At 43.6% G+C, this 21,599-nt stretch overlaps 2 pseudogenes; one reads left to right on the top strand and one right to left on the bottom strand.

Annotated features, from left to right (window-relative positions):
• Positions 1–1,572: 1,572 nt before the first annotated feature.
• Positions 1,573–4,775, bottom strand: LOC147982168 (uncharacterized; annotated as a pseudogene).
• A 2,740-nt stretch (positions 4,776–7,515) lies between these two features.
• LOC125542192 (uncharacterized) lies at positions 7,516–9,661 on the top strand (annotated as a pseudogene).
• Positions 9,662–21,599: the final 11,938 nt, after the last annotated feature.

Here is a 21,599-nt window from a genome sequence, read left to right as displayed (position 1 = left end):
GATTTGGTCCGCTTGTTCGCCCCTGCTCGATATCCTATTTTCTCATATATATTTTTCTTGCTGGTCTACCCTCTTATAAAGACCTGGTAGGTTTTTTTTGCGGGTGAAAGAGCTGGTTGGTTTTTTCTATTAATTATGAAAGTTTTGGTGTCCTAAATATATCCTTGAAATCAATAAGATAATCATGAATTATTTTATTTTTTGGAAATAAAAAAACAAATTCCTGAATTTGAAAAAGTATACAAATTTTTAAATTGTTCATAGATTTGAAAACTATTCCTGAATTTGAAAAAACTTCACAAATTAAGTAAATTTTCACAACTTAATTTTTATTGAATTTTAAAATGAATCATGGTTTAGAAAATAAATAATTTGATTTTTTTCATGAATTCCAAAGAAAATCATGACTTTATAAATGTTCAGGGATTTGAAAAAAGTTGTATATCTAAAAAAGGTTCATAGATTTAAAGAGAGTTCACGAATTTAGAAAAAAAATCATGAATTTCAAATATGTTAATAAATTTACAGAAACGTTCACAAATTGTGTTAAAAAATCATGTTTCAAAAATGAAAACAAGAAGAAAGAAAAATGAAAGAAAAAGTCCGAAGAAAAAATATTTTGAATCTGCCTTTTCCTTCTTTCCCTTAAAAAATAACTCAAGAAAAATCCAATTATTTACTCTACAAGAATGAAATGCTTGTTATGCCTAATATACTTAGTTTAACCTGTATCTGTTTTAATTCTGTTCTTTATCCTACTAGTTTTTTCTTTGCCAAATTACCCGAAGCTTATGCTATTTTCAATCCAATCGTGGATATTATAAAAATACAAAAGAAAAGAAGAAAATAAAACTGTAAAGAAAACCATACCAAAAAACAGAAGAAATCACAAAAGAAACTGGCGGGAAAATCATCCTACATGAGTCGGTCCATATAGGAACTACGGTATTAGGCTGTGAGCGCTATGTACCAAATGACTTCTACTAGGTGTTGGGGCGCGCCCGTTGCGTGCCTCTTGAGGGGGAGCTGGACGGTGCCAGCTAGTGGTCGACCCTTTAACACACTTTTATGTTCTGATTAGCATATGTGATGATTGTCTTAATTAAAAAAATTAAGATTTCAAGCAGAGAATAGCAGCAGAAATAGATACATATATGCATAGAAGCCCCATTATGGATCTTTACATGAATAATCTGACTGTGAACAGTGCACTTTACATAAGCAACGGCATAGGTACAAAATGAGAAGTTTGTTATGTGCATGACTTCTAAATTTTTTAGTGGTGAGCTTTTGCCTTTTCGGAGACGTGTTATTAATTTTGCTTGAATGGACAGTCTGCGACTGAACCTATTGTTGAGATTGATGCATCCATTTTATCACATGCTAGATCAGAGACTTGGGATACCTCTCAACTAAGTTCATGAGGGATAGAGCATTGGGACGATGGTGAGCAACAATAAGGGCCTCGTGAGCGATGATGAACAGCTCGTTGAATGCAGTGGAGTCCCTCTCCTCCGGTGGAGCTGGCCGCCTTGAGAACGTGGCTAACTTCTTGCGTTGGCCGGCACTACGTCATTTGTACCTGGACAAGCATATATATTGAGATAATCAGAAGACAGATATCTCTAATTAACAATCTAGCAGTTATATAAGGAATGTGCTATCGTGCATTTAAATAAGAGAAACGAGAGTTTGGGATTAAGCTTTCAGTACATTCCTCTTATCCAGCTCTGACAACTCAAATCTGTCTTTTACCTATTCAAAACCATGTATGAACTTTCACTGCCCCTGAAAATTAATTTGTTCTTTGGACAATTTTGAGGAATGGAGAGTTAACTAAGAATAATAAGCTTAAAACGGATGGAAAGGTAGCAATGCCTGTGAATTTTGTGGTGCATGTCGCAGAATCTGTCAATCACCTGTTATTGATTTATTGACTTTCCTACCTACATCTATTTGGTCAAATTTGTGGTTGTGCTTCTGGAAATGGGAATTATACCTTCCGGACAACTTAATATGTCGATCAACCATTTGGTAGTTTGTCGAGTTCATTCCAACAAAATAGTAAAAGGTTGGCCACCAGAATGCGGCATATTTTCAGCATATAAGATCACCTGACCCTTCCATTGGTATTATTCACAACGTGTAACTGGATTGACTATTGGTATAAACTATTGAATGAAAATAATGATGCCACATTGCAGCATAAATGCAAAAAATAAGGGCACTTAGGTTATCATTGAGGAGAGTCTCATAGTGATGTACTTGAATTATTTTCCCTATTGTCATCATTGGGTCTAGGAATAACGAGAAATTGTTCATCTACTGGTTTACATCCAAACTTTAACCAAGCAAGCATTTACCTTTCCTTCATTTATATATGTATACAAGTTTTGTCCATGTATGAAGCAGAATGAGTGAACATCTACGCTAGATATTGTCAGTATTCCAATAGTGTTGCATTGTACTCCTTCCACCCCGAGTAACTTGTCAGAGAAATGGATGTATCTAGACCTATTTTAGTTCTAGATACATACATTTTAATCCATTTCCGCGACAAGTAATTCTGGGCGGAGGAAGTAGAAGATTGGAATGGTACTTCATACCTACAGTTGTAGCAGAAACCAGTGCAAACAAAATTGAAACCTGCAAAACAAGAAAATCAAAGAATCAATTCAAAGAGAACCTAATACAGACAATGGGAGTTTTCAATGCTTTATAAGTAATATGGAAACATGTATAAGAACTAACACTACTAAAATAAGATGGTAATATTTTGGCTTCTTTCTGGTTATTTGACATGTAACACCGCACATAACAAGGTTCATACACGATTACAGATGGCAACAGTATGGAGTTAACAATTTCCTAAATCATTGATATGTCATTTGCTGCGAGATGTCTGCTAAAAAGAAGGGACCTGTATCGTAAGAAGAGTAAGATAGTCACATGCTATCTGTAACGGATCTAGATGATAGTTTTCTCAATCAAAATGGCTGGATAGAGCATTGCATTCACCTATATGGATACTGTCTACCAAGAGTACTGGAACCATTCATTCGCCATATGTCGATAAACTTCAACTGCTATATAATGCCGATATATAATAGACTTGGAAGTTGGAACTGCTTGATGCATAATTGTTACTAACTAATTTGTGCATTACAGAGTAGTTCAATCCAAAATCCGAATTGATAGTATAGGTTTTCGAATAATAAAGCCAGCTACAAACATTCAGTACATTGTTGTCTCTCATTTTCTCTTCATCAAATATGGGTTGTTCGAACAATTGTCGACATACGCCTGAATTTCTAACAACTATATTCTACTAATTAGTTTGAGATTTTTCAACATATGCCCAATAGCTCTATAATGCATAAATACATTACAACTGGAAATATAAGTAGCATGAAGAGTGCCAACAGTTTAACTCACATCCAGATCCAGGAATTTTGCAAGTCTCTTGGACACTAATTTGCTCAAGGTGTATGCCATACGTAGTCAGAATCTTTAGAATTTTGTGAACCCTACTATCGATATTTGCACATTTGATTTCAACAATCTCAAGACAGTTGGATGCAATTGACTGTCCCAATGGTTTGTATATTCCTTCTGCTTCAGTTACATATGAAGGTCCCTAGCACGCGCACAAAAATCAATCAGGATCCCCAAAATGATATACAACTCTCGAGCTCAAAAATCAATACCTGAGAAAGTTAAAGGGTAAGCTTCTCCAAAATTGGCGAGTGTTGGAGAAAACAAATTAGTGCATTGTGGTCAGCTGCCAAACACCAATCATTGAGTAGCAAAGTCTTTAACTTAGTAAATGTAGGACACCACTTCAAATCCCTGTGGAAAACAGTCCAAGGAAAGTGCAAAAGAACCAGATCAAATTAGGATACATTTGACCTTTGAAGACAAAGTGCAATCAGCTGATGTGTGAAGTAAGTCATATGTAAAGCAATTATGATCTGTGATGATGAATATGGTTTCTACATGAGAAATGATGAAACATATATAGCATGATAATAAGAGAGAAGCGGCTGCAAGCATACCATACCACATCAGAATTAGCTGACAGCTCCAAATCTCTGGCTTCTGACAAACCTTTGAGAAAGATGGAGTTGTTGCGGTCATAATGAGGCCCATGTTCAGGATCCCCATAATAATAATAATAATAACAACAACAACAACGACCACACATATCACTATCAGCACAACAACTATCAAACCGACGCTGAGAGCATTGATCGGCACAACTCTCCTTAAGCACAGCAGCAGGTCTTGCTAACCACGACATGCTCCCAAGCAATGGAATCCTTCCTTGGCCCCATTCGATCAACTCAAGCAAAACAAGATTTGGTAGAGAAATAAGAATGCGGTAATTTTCAGGAGTATAGGAGCGGGCAATTCGCAGGTGTTTCAAGGATGGAGACAACAACTGTATGACAAAGACGTCGCAAGCATCCATACTCAGTTCCACCAATGTTGAATAGCCTGTAAAATCAATGACGGAGATACTGGGAGAAGAGATGCATGTAAGATATTGGCGAGGCTCCCGGATCCTCGAGAATACGAAGCCAGAGCCGGAGCGCCCGGACACGAGGCAGGGCCTTCTAGAGCCAGTTGCTCGCATGCCGCTGGTTAGCGGGCAACAACACGAATCCGTCGGAATCAAAGTCGAAATCGCGGGAATCCAGAGGCGCGCCATAGTCCAAGCTTCCCGCCCCAGAGCGGCGTTCCGTCGAATAGGTGTTGTGCGCCGACGACCGCATCGACCTCGTCTGGGTTCTACTCGTGCTTCCGCGGCTTCCTCGGGACGAGAGCTCGCGGCACCACTCACCTTCTAGCTCTTGCTACCACCTTCCTTCGGTGGCGAACGCCTGAGGAGCGATGGGGCGGTGGCGGTGGCAGCGGCGGCAACCCTAGCTAGGGAGAGAAGAGGTTGTGTGTGGGACGATGGTGGCCATGGCCGGAGCAGCAGCGAAAGACGATGGCCATGGCCGGAGCAGCAGCGGACGACGGCGGCCATGGCCGGACCAGAAGCAGACGACGGTGGCCATGGCCAGGCTCTGGCGGGTGGCGCGCGGACGCGGGCGGGCTTCGGAGGGCGGCTGCTGCTTCGGTGGTCGCCGGGGTTGCCAAATCCCGTGGAGGTCTGAGGAGGATCTCTGGCTCTCGGGGCAGAGAGGAGGAGTCCAGCGAGGGGCGCCCGCGGTGGAGTCCGGCGGGGGGCGGAGGTTGGGGCAGAGGAAGAGAGAGGAGACGCGTGCGTCAGGAGAGGAGGAGAGGAGAGGGCTTTCTTCGCGACGAAGCGAACGACACAGCCTTGCCAACGTGTAACAATAGCGTCTCTGCCCACGTGGCACGCGCAAGCAGCCATCCTTGATGCACACCTTTTTCTTTAGCATCAGTACAGACACAAGCGTTCATATACACGCGCATACACTCACCCCTATGAACGCACACACGCACACCCTACCCCTATGAGCACCTCCGAGAGACTGAGCCGGCATATCATCTTGAGATTTACGAAGTCACCGTAGGCACCTCGTCGTCGACGGGAACGTCTCCCACTGAAAACATATCGCCGGAAATCCTGAAATAAATCCAGGAATAATGCGAGCACCAGAATTTGAACCCTGGTGAGTTGGGGATACCACTGTCCACCTAACCAACTCAACCACAGGTTGATTCGCATCCTTGATGCACACCTTAATGGGTTTAATTTGGCGCATAAGGATTTGCCGAATAGGAGCACTAGTGGGCCAGTGGTCAACTTCTAGATAACAAACCACAATCCCAATAAGAACACAACCTAGACCAGCGCAAATACAATCTAAACATATACAAACATACCCTGGTACATATAGACTGGTTTTTCATGTGGACAATAAGTTACCTACGTACGGTGAAGTAGATTGACTGAGAACTACTAAAATTATTCAGTAAACCTATTCAGTGATTAACAAAGAGCAGGCTGTTTCTCTAATTAAAAGAAGAAACAATCTATCAGTGACACATGGAAATGGCCTCCCATATACAATCTGCTGGTCCGAACTGTTGTGGACTCAGAAGATCGAAGAGCATAGTAGGTATTTTCATGTTACCACTTGCTTCTTTTGCGATATAATTGAACTTGTAATAAAATTTGAAACGAAGTGTAAGTAATCCGTGACATCACAAACTATGCGCTAAGTTCCTAACTAAGAGCATCTCCAACAGCCACGTCAAACTAGCGCCGCGCCGTAAAATTGCCCGTTTTAGCATGCGCACAACCGGTATAGTTGCTCCAGCGGGCGCGCAAAAACAGCGCGCGCGGCATATGTAGTTCAGCGCGCGGGCCGAAACTCAATCGCGCGCCGCTTATTTGTTGTGCCCGCTCCTGCGCGCTGGACTCTCGCGCGCTCGCTCGCAACTCCCACCCCCCATGCAGCCACGCCGCTGCCGACGACCGCGCCAGCCGGTCCTGGCATGCTTGGCTCAATAGATTGCATGCATTGGAGTTGGAAGAATTGTCCAAAGGCATGGCATGGGCAATTCCACGGCCAAAAAAAGGGTTCCACTATTTGTTGCCTCATATCATGCCATTCGACGTCCCACAGCGCATAATGATCTTCAGAAGGATCTCATTGAGGAGTGGTGGGCATGGAATGGACGACAAAGAGCATCATGATTTGTGCGTTCGATATTGTATTGTTGAACTATTTGTTGTATTTATTGCACTATTTGTTGTATTGAAATGATAAACTGTTTGTTTGAGTTGTAATAACGAAATTGAACTATTTATTTTGATTTATTTTTGTTTGTGTTTGATCTTTTTACTTCTGTTTTGGAATGCATATGTTGTTTGTGCGAGAGTCGCGCGCGCTGCCGGAGCGGCGCGCGCGCTGCTTTTTAGCGCGGCTGCTGGAGCCAGCGCTGCGCGCCGCGCCAAACCAGGCAATGGACGCGCGGCAAAGCATAGTAGGACTCTCTTTGGTTTCTTCCAATCTCTCAAAACTGACTCGCGTTCTGTTTTTTGAATTCAATTGACAACTTTGTGGCACAACATTGTATAATACAACAACAGACATGGAAAGCGCTTTTGGAACAATTTGTGCAATTTATAATAGTTAGGTCACACTAAATAAATGGGATTGTTAGATTCGCGCATTTTCTATGTCAATTTACAACTGTTATATTCATGCACTTTCTGTTCTCCTTCACAAAAACTTGATGCTATCCACCAGATATAACTAACATTGTAGCAAAACACCATGAAGTTTTTGCATTTTTTTTCTACCTAAATCTGGACTTTTTTTGGACTTGTTTTAGGCAGAATCCAGCTATGTTTCATGCTATCCACCAGACATCAATGTATCGAGCGGAACCCACCAACCAACCATTCAATTTCTCTATCGTACGGCTCAAAATAAAAGGTCTGTATCGTGTATATAGGGATCGATCTTGTTGCACCGCGCAGCTAGTTCACGGTCAGATCGATCGATCATGGCGGCGCCGTCGCAGAAGACGCGGTCGACGCACAGGTCTGCGTTCGCGCAAGCCACGCACCAGTTAGACATCGCCGGCTACAGCACGGCGCGGAAGGCGCTCGTCGGATCCGTCCGGTCCGGCAGCTTCCACGCCGGCGGTTTCATCTGGGCCCTCGTGTGCCGCCTCCAAGATCGCAGCGGGCGATGCGGCGTCGCGTCCATCTCCCTGGAGCTCTCCAAGAACGAGACCGACGAGGACGTCGTCGCCATGGCCAGCCTCCGGATCGACGAGCGCAGCGGCACCGGCAAGTTCCCGGCCGCCGTGTGGCGTAGCGACAAGCCCAGGACCTTTCCCGCTTGGTCCACGGGCGCAGTCGCCTGGGAGCTCGCCGTCCCGGTTGCGTTCCGGCGCCATGAGTCGCGCTACGTCGACACTGATGCTGACTGCCTCAACATACACTGCACAGTCGAGGTCCTCCTCCAGCAGCAGGAGAACAACTCCGCCACCAGCACCAGGAACTGCTTCGTCTCCGTTCCTCCGCCCCCCAGCATCTCTCAAGACTTGCACAGGCTTCTCAGGGAGAGGCAGTCGCCGGAGCCAGACGTGACATTCGTCCTCGAGGATGGTACCGAGATCGAGGCGCACAAGCTGGTAATGGCCATGCGGTCGCCGGTATTCCGCGCCCAGTTCTTATGCGGGGACATGAAGGAGCGGAGCACGCGCCGCTTCATAATGGACGGCATGAGCGCCTCCACCTTGAGGGCGATGCTCTACTTCATCTACACCGAGGAGCAGCCTACACCCAGGAGAGGAAGATGCCGTGTGGCTATGGCGCAGGACCTGCTCGTGGCCGCGGATCTCTATGACCTAGAGAGGCTGAGGATCATGTGCGAGAAGATACTCTCCGAGGGCATGGACGTCGGTAATGTCATGACGACGTTGGCGCAGGTGGACGGCCGGCAGAGCTGCCAGCAGCTTGAGGCATCGTGCATCGAGTTCATGGCGTCCGACCCCGACGTGTACGACGCTGTGGAGGCCACCGAGGAGTACAAAGAACTCGAAAAGACATGCCCATCTTTCATACACGAGATCACCAAGAAAGTAGCCAAGAGCACAATGGCCCGCATTAGATCTCCAACTAATTCTTCTTCCATGGGCACTAGTGGTGGCAGCGGCAGTAGAGAGGCAACCAAGAGCGCGTCGAGGTATACCCCACCGGCGGTGATGATCGGCACACACGAGTTCACAATCCAAAGCTTGAGCTGGGTGAGGGAGACGCACAGTGCCGGTCAGTACATCCGATCTGGCAGTTTCAAGGTGGCCGGTTATGAGTGGACCATAGATGTGTACCCGTCGGGACAGACAGAGGACACGTCGGAGCACATTGACGTATTTATTCGACCCACCATTAATGATGATGATATCAAGGTGAAAGATTCGGTGGCTATGAAGCCCGTCCACCCCACGGACAAGTCGCCGCCGTTTCCTCCCCGTAATCTTACACACACATTTGCCGGCAAGGCATGCAGGGGCCATGGGTGGCCAAAATTCATCACATTCGCATCTGCAAACTCACACTGTGTGGGACACGATGGCTCTTTCACTATACAATGCCAAGTCGCGGTTGCCACGAACTCCTCCACTAGCAGCACAATTGGCACCTTCATCCCTGGACCCGTGCTCGTGCCACCGTCCAACCTGGTATGGCATCTCGAGCGGCGAGGACTGGGATGTTAAGTTCCTGGTTGAGGAGAGCGAGATACACGCCCATGGGCTCGTTGTTGCTGCACGGTCGCCGGCACTGCATGAGGCGGTGCATGAGTCGGCAACCAACCATGTAAAAATTGATGGCATTAGAGCCGTGGTTTTCAAGGCCATGCTCCACTTCATATACACTGACAAGCTGCCTCGCGTCGAAGACCTAGTTGCTCCTGCCGTCCGGCATTCCACGATGATCGTGGCTGGAGAGTTGCTGGCAGTGGCATGTCGGTTCCGTTTGGAGAGGATGGCGCGGTTGTGCAAGAACCTACTGGCCGAGAAGATCACGCCGGAGTATGCGCTGGCCACACTGAGGCTGGCTGGGTGCCACGGTTGCACGGAGCTGGAAGCCTACTGCATCGAGTACATCTCACAGCCACACGTGGTCAAGGATGTGATGAAAACTCTCAAGTATTTTATAGAGTGAAACATTTGCCCGTGAAGACAAACGTCTATTACTTGCAAACTCGTGAAGACAAAGATCTATTTCTTGTGCTGCTTTCTTGCCTCTCCAACCTCTCTCCATTGCTGTAAAGATACAAGAATAACAATGTTGAAAAGTTCGTATTCCTGGGATGAAAGAAAATATACACACGAGTGCTCTCCCATTGTACTGGCAATGTGAAATCTAACGTAAGTATGTGATCCACTGATATTTGCCCCGCGCATGTGATTTACACCTGCTTTTAGCAGGTTACATGATCTTGACATAGCTGTATGGCTAGCAGTTTTATTTTGGGTGGGGGGGGGGGGGGGGGGGGGGGAAGCAGAGCTCTGGGGCGAGGTGTAGCTGAGACCTGAGAGCAGCTAGAAAACAAGAAATCACATGCTAATTACTCGTGATCAACCTGGCCGCATCAAAGGAGGCCGAAGAGTTTTCAAAAATCCTGCAGCAGGGCTTCTTCCACAAATGTGAAACCACATATGTCTCCATTGACACCATCTTCTGGAACTGAAGATTTTTTACAGCATGAAAAGATTTTCTCCAACATCCAGTGATGGAAGAAGATCTCAGGGCGATGGCAGCAGACGCTCTAGGTGGAGAAGGCAAACCAAATCTGCGTGGCAAAAGAGCAAGCCCTCGCTGATTTCAGGACCTGGTCACACATAGGTCACACATCATTGTGCAAACATCCTTTCCAATTATGCCAGGTGTACACTCGTTATGATTTGTATCCACTTTGAGCTACATTATTTGTTAATAAGAACCCCCTTTATCTAAAAAATAGGTAGCTGGACATGACCTCCCTTACAGTTTAGGCGCGGGATCAACATTTTAGTCCAAGTTTGAAAGATGAGTAGATGACACAGACACATGATATGTTGGATAGTTAGCTTTTCTTAAATGTGCTTTGTGCTCAGTGGAAAACCCAACTTAATTCAAATGCCTACACAACTAGTCGCAATTTTCCAATACAGAAATGTAAGCAGGTATGTCCTCTCACACTTTCACGACTCAACATTAACATACCAGTGGTAGAAACATACAACTCGGGCTGATGAGTTGGGATCTTCATATTTGGGACCTTGAAACCGGAGCGGAATAGTACAATGCCATGGGATTCAAGTGCATCATCCTTAATGAGAGGAGAAACGTCGGAGAGCCGGTGGCTGCATGCAGCAATGCTTCTGTCAACTCATGTAAACTTTCATTTAGTCTACTATAAAAATCAAAAAGAGAAATAGGATAGAAAATTCCACTAAAATAAAAAATCCAATCGTTTATTCAATAGATTAAAAAATTATAGCCATTAGGTAACGTTTAAGTGAGAAAATTGCCCACCATTGCCATGAAGTGAAAAAACTATTCACTCAGGGGTCACAATTTTTTATTTTTTGACCGTAATGGCAGGTGCTCTGCCTTTTCATTAAGAGAGGGAAAACTGTACAACGGACTAAAGAATCAGCCGGGGAAACAAAACATTAAGCCAGAGATGCGACATGCATCCTGGCGAAGACATATGGTACTACTCCCATGCCTCCTTCAGGAGGCCTAATTCATCCCTAATCAAATAACATACCCCCGCAGCAGAGCGCCGTTGATTCTGAAAGATCCGCCTGTTGTGCTCGTTCCATAGGTTCCAAGCCACGTATACAGCCCCCGTACACTCGTCCAGCAAAACACCTTTTTTTTCTTTAGTTTGAACGTCTTATCCCACCATGTGTTGATAGAGGAGGATTGGAGCGCAGTCGTCGCAGCATTACTGAACTGATTGGCCATCAGGTGCCAAACCTCCTTCGCAAATGGACAACCCAGAATGATGTGGTTAGCCGATTCAAGGACCTGGTCGCAGGCGCAACAAGGGGCCTGATGCTCCCATCCTCTACGCTGCAAGCGATCGACCGTCCAGAGGCGGTTCTGGATAAGGGTCCAGATGAAGAATTGGACCTTAGATTCGGCCTTAACCTTCCACACTCTTAATAAGCGCGGCATTGGAATACGCGCAATGAATTGCTGCTCATATGCAGACTTGGCCGAGTAGTTCCCATTGGCCGAGATGTTCCAAATGATCTTATCCTCCTCCCCATTTATGCGGAATTGCTGAACTTTATGCCAAAGAGAAACAAATGCCTGCAGCAGTTCAGCCGAGGCCATGCGCTGCAGCCCCTTCATCCATCCACCCTCGCGAATAGCATCAGCCACTGAAATCATCTTGTGTCTCGCAATGTTATAGAGGCCAGGTGCCAATTCCATAGGTGCCACTCCATCCAGCCAACGATCAGTCCAAAAAGTGGTCCTCGCTCCATTTCCAACAATAATTTTTGTGCATGACTGAAAGAGTTGTTGATCAGCAGCGTCACACGGTGTAGGAGCCCCCTTCCACGGTCTATCTGTATCGTCCCACTCAAATCAGGGCCAGCGCAGCCGCAGGGCCGTGCTGAAGGCGGAGAGGTTTTTGATGCCTAGTCCTCCAACTGCTTTGGGTGCGCAGATTCGCTTCCAATTCACCAAACATTTGCCCCCATGAGCTTCCTCGTCGGCATTCCACAGAAAGTTTCTTCTTAGTTTGTCAAAAAAAATTATGAACCACTTGTAAGGTGCAAAGATCGTCAGAAAGAAGGTCACCGTGCTAGTGACCACCGAATTGATGAGAGCCAGCCTCCCGGTTCGGGGGTCACAATGAGTTGGCTCTCGCGTCGCCCCTCTCGGGCAGCATGGGAGCGACCCAAACCCTATCTGCCGCCACCTCTCTTCCCTCCTCCGCCCCCTCCTGCCACCCGAGGATCCCGTTGTCTGTTGCATGTCTACCGGTGAAGGAGGGAGTAAAAACAAAGCTATGTGCGATGAATTTCAAAGAGAAAAACTGTGTGTCCTCAAAGCAAAAGAAAAACAAAGCTATGTTGGATCCTCCTGTATGATGCATGTATTACAAAAAAGCTACGTGCCCTCAAAGAAAAAAAGAACTATGTTGGACCTTCCTATATGCATGCATGCATTCTTCCTATATGCATGCTATGTGCCGGCACTAGCATACATATCTGTGTGTTGGAACAGAAGAAGTGTCGGTGACTATGAAGCTCGGCCCGTCCACCCCACCAACAAGTCGGTGCTGTTTCCTCCCGAGAATCTTAGACACATCTTTGATGGCAGGAACTCACGAGTATTTAGGTAGTTAGAAACAAACATTGCGCCATGCAAAAGTAGATGATGCAGAAGTAAAGTTGACGTACAAAATGTGATATCACATAGATTATAAATCTCATGACCCAGCTATTTGATCAATCAAGCATCCAATTGTCATGAATGTAGATATCTAACTAAGTGACTCATGCATTTGAGAGATGATATTTAATACGTCTTATTCTATTATTTTTTTGAGTTTACACTTATTAGATATACATTTTAAATTAGAGAAAACCTTATACCAAAAAGCAATGGCCTTCTATATAATATGGGGATAGAAGGCAGGTCACAATTGGACTTGAAACTGTATGGTGTGTAGACAAGGTACATGGTCGTGTTCAAGTAGAACACCTCTATCTTAGGCCTTCTATATAATGTAGAGTAGACACGCGACGTATCATACGTATATAGCAACATAATAGCACATGTGAACAAGGAAAGCCAACAAGTGCTCGGATGATCGGTGTGAGGTATTGTAGTGGTATCATGGAGAGAAGCTCTCGTAGTCATGCGCCAGGGATGTAGCTGAGTCGATGACCTCGTTAACAATCTTGGTGTCGTGGCTAGTGTGATTACTTGGTCCTTTATAGATCTTTATGTGCATCAAATTATTAAGCACCTCCCCCATCCATGTCCTCCTCATCTCCTTTACATGATTTGTGCTCCGCTTTGCCACCACCAAATACATCAGTGCTATGCTATAATTGTGGCGGCGACTAACCCATCACTAACTCTGGTCTTTCGTTTTTTATTGTATACCCTACAATCATGGCCTACGCGAGGCATGACATTCTCCTACATGCCTCTGATCCTAAATGATATGCCAACCTTCGCAATCCGCCAACAGAGGTGGGCACTAGGCGGATCAGCTTAGCTTTGGACCTCCACAAATTCCGTTTACAAGTCACCAAGAAGACTCCAACCTTGCTCATTAGCAATCATGGAGCACTCAATGCAGCTTGTCCATGGAGAGGGTGAAGAAAATATCCGACCGTGCTCTTCCAGCCCCTTGGGTACGCGTTAAAGGCCATTCCTCGACCAGCAAGTGCAAAAGTCCATACACCGATAGGTTCCACTTGACCACATTCCCCGTGCCCATATCAGGATTTGTACGACTCCATCTCGAGTCCGGCTACTTCAGGTTGGGATTCGGTGATCGGTGGTAGAAAACTAAGTGTATGACTTAGGATAGTCGGGGACCATTGCCGAGGATTAAAAAGATCAGACATATTTTATTATTCCTAGGAGCTTCTAGTCATGTAATGGAAACTCTTGCTTTTGTACAGCCAGGGCTTTGAAAGGAAATCAACAAATTAAAGGACCCAAACTCGTTTTTTAAATAAAGAGAACCCAAACTCGCGTATGTAGGAACTTGATCCCGATTGGCTGGATTGTACATTCTCTCTCCTAACCAAGTTGGCAAGGCTCACTCGTTGCCATAGGGTCTAAACTCGGGGACCAAAGGCTCTCGTTGTATACTTGAGTGTAGCAACATAAAGGACTGCTCATGTTTTGTGGTGAATTTGTACAACCTTTTTGCAGAGTGTCAACACTACAAGGATTCCGGTCTATTGCAACAAAATTTATTGCCACAGATCTCTTCTGTTGCAATAAAATGCTATATTACCACAAAATTCTAGTTCATGGTAATAGGATCTACATATTGCCACAGTTTCGTTTCATCGTGCTAGGTACTCACTTTGTTGCAATAGAAGCCATGTATTGCCACAAGCTGCATTAGCGTTGCAATATGGTAGTGATATTGCGACAGTTGTGTCCCGTTGCGTGAATTGACCATTTTGTTGCAATAAAGACTAGGTATTGCAACAAAGTAAATCTTCGTGGCAATATTTAGACATATATTGCAACAATTCTGATATGTGGCGCTAGCCATAGATACTGTTGCAAAATACACTGCTTCTTATTGCAACAAAACATGTATTGGTTGTAATAGGGCGATTTTTTTGCCTCAGTTTCGTTGTGTTGCAATAACTATTACATATTGCGACAACTTGTGCATCCATGGTAATACGTACAACATATTGCAACCATCCTCTAGTGTTGTGAAAAAAGGAGCAGGATATTGCAATGATATTCTCTACAGTGCCCCTGATTTTTTTCATTTATTTATTATACTATTTCTCAGGATCCGGTTAAAGGGGCGTACTAGTTCATAGAGGTATTAACACATTTGGTACCACAAATTGCACCTACGTTGTATTTTAGTCAGATATCTTGCAAAGTGGACATCGGTGGTACCACAACTTGAAGGTACGTGCGCTTGCTCGCGGACGCCCTTCACTTTAGGGTTTCTTGCACCGCCAGGGTCTCCTCCACTCGCCCTACTAACCTCCTCCGGTAGCAAGGTCATCCTCGGCACCGGAAAGACAGCAAGCTCACTGCCCTTCTCACCAAGGTGAGTCATGAGCACTGGGCAGCAAATTCTCACTTTCTCTTTCCTTCCTAATTTTTCTGTATCTTTCTTGATGTGATTGTATGTATTTATGTGCTGTTAATAAAAATGTATAGCATCCAAAATTCTCTCACCCAAGGTACAACACGCTTCTCTACATAGTTTAGTTGTCTGATTTGTCATGGATTACTTCCTGCACAATGTCGTATTGTTAGACAGGATGGGTCGCGCTATTTGTCACCCTGGGTGAAGAATGCTTATTCCTCACCCCACCGATAGAGCGCACCATCCAGAGCCAGCCCGTCCATGGGCTTCCAGCGACATGATTTTGGATAACCACCACCGTAAGAAAAGCTGCGAGAAAGCTAAAGAAAACTTCCTTCGCCCATTCTGACCAGCCAGGCACCAAAGTAAAAAAGCTGCGAGCCTAAAGTAAGAAAATATCGTGTGCGCCCATTCGAGCCAGCCCACATTTTCCTTTTTTTGGCTAGAAGCCATCCCACATTTTATAACCCCAAAAGCAAAATTACTCTTGTAACTTTCTTATTACACACTGTAACATAGATATAGGGCTGACGTCTGACATAAGTAACATATTTAAGGCATGATAAATTGCAGCAATCTATAGACATCAACCTTGTGAGACTGCAATGTAAGACTTGCCCCAACATAAGAACTATCAGAATGACCAGATGAGACCAAAATTATGCCACATAAATAAACATGTTTTTGTTAGAAATAATTGACGAGAGAAAATGTAATTTCAAAAGAAAGATCAAAGGCTTACAAGTTAGTATACTCCTAAAAACTGTATGCTTGCCTGCCAAAATCAGTACAATCTAGGCTTTTTCTGTACCAATATACGCACCGCCTTTCAAAAGACTAAACAATATCTGGATCACGTCAACTTTTCACTCTGTGCACACCCGCGTTACCCAAAGGGGACTACAGAAGTATGTCTTAACAAAACTCGAGTAAGTATCAAGTCAAATACATTAGGAAAAAACAGGATGCTACTCCACTGAACTATACACATATCAGCCAGGATTCAGCCTGCATTTCACCTCATGAGATCAGCTTGTGTATCGCCTCATGTACAGTGTAGAAGAGATTAGTTCCTTATGAATTTCTATATTTGTCAGGCGAACAAAGCCATACATTTCTCATTTCAATGGTGAGTAATTTTCTTTTAGTGCCTACAATGGCAGAAAGTATTCCGTAAGTATCCCAAGTATATATAACAAAATGAGTACACGAGGAGAGAAGTGTATAATCAAAGGGAGCACATAACAAATGAGAATCATCTTCTTCATGCTGTTTTACGCATATGGAGTTCATGAGCAGGAATACAAAACGGGCTGATTTTCACTGAACTTGTGTAGAATCACATATTTTGAAATGGCAATAAGACATGGCCCACTACTTGAAACTGTAATCAATATTCTTCAGACACCACACTGAGTCCTTCAGCAACCATACAGAGTTCAAACAGACAGAATATTACCTATCTATTTCAGGGATTGCCTATTTTCTTCAGCAAGCCATACAGAGTTGAAACAGACAGAATATTACCTATCTAGTTCAGGGATTGCCTATTTTCTATCTAGTTCAATCATGCGATTTCCTTAACTTTACTGCCGACTCTTGGTAACATAAATATAACAGTAGTGATCCGTGATGAAAAACAGACAATGTCAATGGTTAACCAATTAATAAACCCCTTCACAGTTCAAAGACCACGTTCCCTTAGGACGAAATAGAGAATAGGAAATTTATTCAAAATCAATTCTGCAGTACTAATACGTGATGGAGAACAGCTATTGTCAATGTGTCAACAATTAAATAAATTCACATGTGTTTTTCACCCAGAGAATCCAAGACAGGAGCAACAAGTCAAGCAGCATGCACCAATGGAGTAATTAGATTAGGATTGAGAAATATTAGTTACTTATCCGGGAAGTTGTCCACCTTTTGATGGCTTTTCCGTTCAAATAAAGATGGCTCTTGCTAGCCACTGTGTTTTCACCCTCACGCTATATCGCAAATCTTCTCATTTTCAGTGGACTTCAACTAGACAAAAGCGATCTTTCATAGGATTATTGCATACAAGTAAATTTTGATGTCCTAAGCAGAGAAATACACAGGTAGGCGGTCACTTATCACAGGTCAAAGTTATTTTTTTGGAATCAAGAGTATGTTTTGATTCAGTTCACCAGCATCAAGTATTAGATTATTGGTCAACTATACTTGCAACTAAAGTGGCTCCTAATTTGCAATTCTAACTATTGATCAACTACAACACGTGAGCACAGCTGTATTTGATTTCCTTGCAGATTGCAAAAGGAAACACAGACAAGCAAATATAACTGGGCCTTTATTTACATTGATTATTAAAGAACTAATACCTGTGCACTATAGAGAAATCAAACTGGAACCTGGTCGTAGCATCAATGATTTGGGCTCTAAACAAATTTGGCAGACAACAAGTGGAATTGTAATTGCCCAGGTAAAGGCTAAACATGCTGCACCGCCGCTCTTCCTCAGTCATCAATAATTCCTGGTTGTGCTCCTGCCTACCAATAGCTAGTAGTGATCAACAAGCCAAGAGAACACTAGTGCAGAACCGGGCAATAGCACCGGTTCGTAAGGCCCTTTAGTGCCGGTTCAGGAACCGGCACTAAAGTTTCGGCACTAAAGCCCCCCCCCCTTTAGTACCGGTTCAGCACGAACCGGTGCTAAAGGGGAACCACGTGGCACGAGCCAGCTCCGGGGGCCGGGAGCCCTTTAGTACCGGTTGGTAACACCAACCGGTACTAAATGGTTGTGGGTTTTTGTTTTATTTTGTATTTTTCAATTAAATTTGTATTATCAATTTAATTTAGGATTGTTTTACGTTATAATGAGTTGTAGTCGTCATCATCATCATCAGCATCGCATATTAATAAATAAATAAACTCTAGCTAGCTAAAAATCATCATAGTCGTCTAATTACCACTATTTAATCATCATAGTCATTACCGCTAGTTATCTAATCATCATCAACGCTGGCTAGCTTAAAGAGGAAACATTCACTTTGTAACAGAAGCAAAGATATCATCAAGTTCAACATAATCATCACCAACATCGAAGTTCAGGACACGGACATGAAACAAGTACTAATTAAGAGCATGAACTAGTAGCTACTGATCCTGCTGCTCCCTTTCAGGTAGAATAGCATAGAACATGTATAGCTCTCCTGATTCATCATACTGGAGCATGCAGATGAATCTGTCTCCTAATCTTGGGTTGCGCTTCTCCTTGCTGCCCCCTAGTACTTCTCTGCGATCGTTAACAATTTTGCTCCAATCTTTCACTATTAAGCATTCTTCGCTTTCAGAAATCCTGAATGCACTCATGTGCAATGTAGGAAATCTTGGTCGTAAGCTAACCATTGACATGCGACCTTTTGTCTCGATCCACTGAGGCACAACTGTCATCGGAAGTCTCTGTTGAAGAACTTGAAGAATATTTAAGCAATGAAAGTTTAGCTTTAAAAATAATGTATGCAAAAGATGCACTAATTAAGGACAAATATTTAAAATCTTACCATCTTTCAATTATAGTAATTAATATACTAAGCAATGAAAGTTTAGCTTCAAAAATAATGTATGCAAAAGATGCACTAATTAAGGACAAATATTTAAAATCTTACCATCTTTCAATTATAGATGTGACCGTAGTTCAATACGATCACCATTGGTCGCACGTTTTGAGTACTAACATTTCTAAGTTTAGGAAAAAAAATTGTCTTGACAGTATTAAGATCCTCAAGCCATGAAACATAATGACTTATCTCCTCGTAGTTTAGTTGAGCCCCGGGGCAGTAGTAGGTCCTGTCTACCAAGCGCCGGACATGTTTGCTTGAACCGAAATAAGCTGACAATAGAAATTAGTTGTCAACTATTTTTGAATAAACTGTATGAAAGACATAAACATATGCATGCATGGTTGAGAAAAACTCACCAAATGGTAGAACTGGAGGCGTTTGCACATCGACCCAGATGTCTATATTACCTTCAATATCATCTTCCGGACGAATATCAAAGGTGATAACCATATCAGGCTCAAATGCATAAGCCTTGCATAGTGCTTGCCAAGTTTTGCATTCAAAATGGGTGTATGTGTCTCCATTATATAATTTGATGTTGAAAGTATACCCATGCTCCGTCTTCAAGTAAACTCTCTTTACCTCCATATCATCTATAGCACTAAAACCTATCTTATCCAAGACAAAAATTCTTGCATGGCAGGGGATGCGCTAGTAGAATAGTGAAAATTTAAAATTATAAGTTGAAGCAAATGAAGCATAAGTTTTGCATTCAAATAATAATTGACAGAGTGACTTACTGTATCAACTTCGAATGTCTCATCCAGCTTGATGCTGAAGCGCCTACCATCAACAAGGAAATTTTGGTCGCACAGGCCGCGCTGGTCTTCACAGTGTTCGCACATAATGAAATCTTTTTCGTCGTAAGATGACATTTCCTATGTTCATATAGGTGAAACATTAAACACCTATATCTAGCCAAATATATATTCATCTAACATTTGACATTAATATATCTAACTATATTCATCTCTAACAATTGACATTACTATATATTTAACTTTTCTATCGAATTCATCTAACATTCGACATTAATGTAACATTTATATAAACTAAAAATATATAAAAAATTAAATAAACAGAAAAACTCATTAACAAATAATATTTTAATTAGATCATCAAATCTCAGATACCTAAATTTTTTTACTAAAAATAAACTAGTTATATTAATTATTCAACTAGTTCAAATCTCATATACCTAAATAAACTAGTTCGACAATTTTCTTACTAAAAATAAACTAGTTATATTAATTATTCAACTAGTTCAAATCTCATATACCTAATTAATATCTAGCTATATTCATCTCTAACAATTGACATTAATATATATTTAACTTTTCTATCTAATTCATCTAACATTCGACATTAATCTAATATTCAATCATCTAATTAACTTTTCTAAAAAACAGAAAACAGAAAATATGTAAAAAAATGTGTGTGTGTGTGTGTATGTGTGTGTATGTATGTGTGTGTACGTGTGTGTGTATACTGCAGTGCCGCCCCGTACGCCGCCGCCCCGTACGTACGAGCGGGGACGCCGGCGTACGGGGCGGGGGCGGCGGCGTACGTACGGGCCGGTGCGCGCGGCGCGGGTGCGAGAGAGACGTACGGCCGCGGCGATGATGACGGACGGCGGCGGCGTTCGGGGCGGCAGCGCGAGACGACGACGACGACGACGGGCGGCGGCGGGGACAGCGACGATGACGACGGACGACGAGCGACGGGCGGCGACGACGGGATCGAGCGGCGCGCGCGGCGATGTCTCGCGAGAGGTTGGAGACGAAGTGGGGAGATGAAACTGAAATTTTCGTAAGTGCTATATATATAGGATGGGCCTTTAGTATCGGTTCGTGGCTCGATGATGAAACAACACTTTTCTAATTGGCTGTGGGTGGTTGGCGGGTCGGGGTTGCGGCGGAGGGGTTGAAGCACCGTGGTACATCACCTACCCAGTCCGTGCACTGATCGACGGCGACGACGTCCGTGGACGTCGTGTTCCTCCTTGCAGGCTCCGTTGTGGTGCTCCCACTCCTGCCGTCTTACTCCGGGTGAAAACTTGATCTTCGGATCGGACGGTGAAAACGTTCATGGCCGTGCCCTTCCTGAAGGCGTTGTCTTGGAGTCCTTGGTCCAACGTGTCTGTCGCACATCTTCGCGGATAATCACTCCTCGTGCTGGTGGTCTCCATCGGCTCTAAGCGGATTCGTTTTTTGCACATCTTATAGGTGCTTGGTAGTCTTTAAGGTTGTGTGTCGGTGCCCGACATTCATGTATCCTGTCTTGGGTGTGTGTGGCATGTGTTTGTATCGGTTGCTTCGATGTATGTGATGGTTGCTTTATACTAAAGCGGGGAAACTCTTTTTAATTCGTTAATTGGCTTTCTCAAATGGCGATGACTATACAAATATCGACGACAAGAACGTTATGGGAGAGGGTGCCGGATCGCCCCTCCATAATTCTTGGATTTGGTGGGTTTGTAACCATGATATAACTTTTACAAACAAATTTTAGTATTTCCTCTGTCTCAAAACAGATTTACAAACTAGAACATTCCCTCAAAAAATTATTACTTTTTTAAAATAAAAATAATTACTTCCCACCACCTAATTTAGGTGTACCGTTGTTTGCGCCAATATTTTTTAACCTCTCGCTAAAAGGTCCTAAATTAGCGTCTTTGTTCC

The sequence above is a fragment of the Triticum urartu genome, chromosome 3A (genome assembly GCF_056163025.1).
Source record: "Triticum urartu cultivar PI428250 chromosome 3A, HENAU_Tu73, whole genome shotgun sequence".
Lineage (NCBI taxonomy): Eukaryota > Viridiplantae > Streptophyta > Magnoliopsida > Poales > Poaceae > Triticum > Triticum urartu.
The sequence above is the reverse complement of the archived record's forward strand: the minus strand, read 5'-3'. Positions and strand labels throughout refer to the sequence as shown.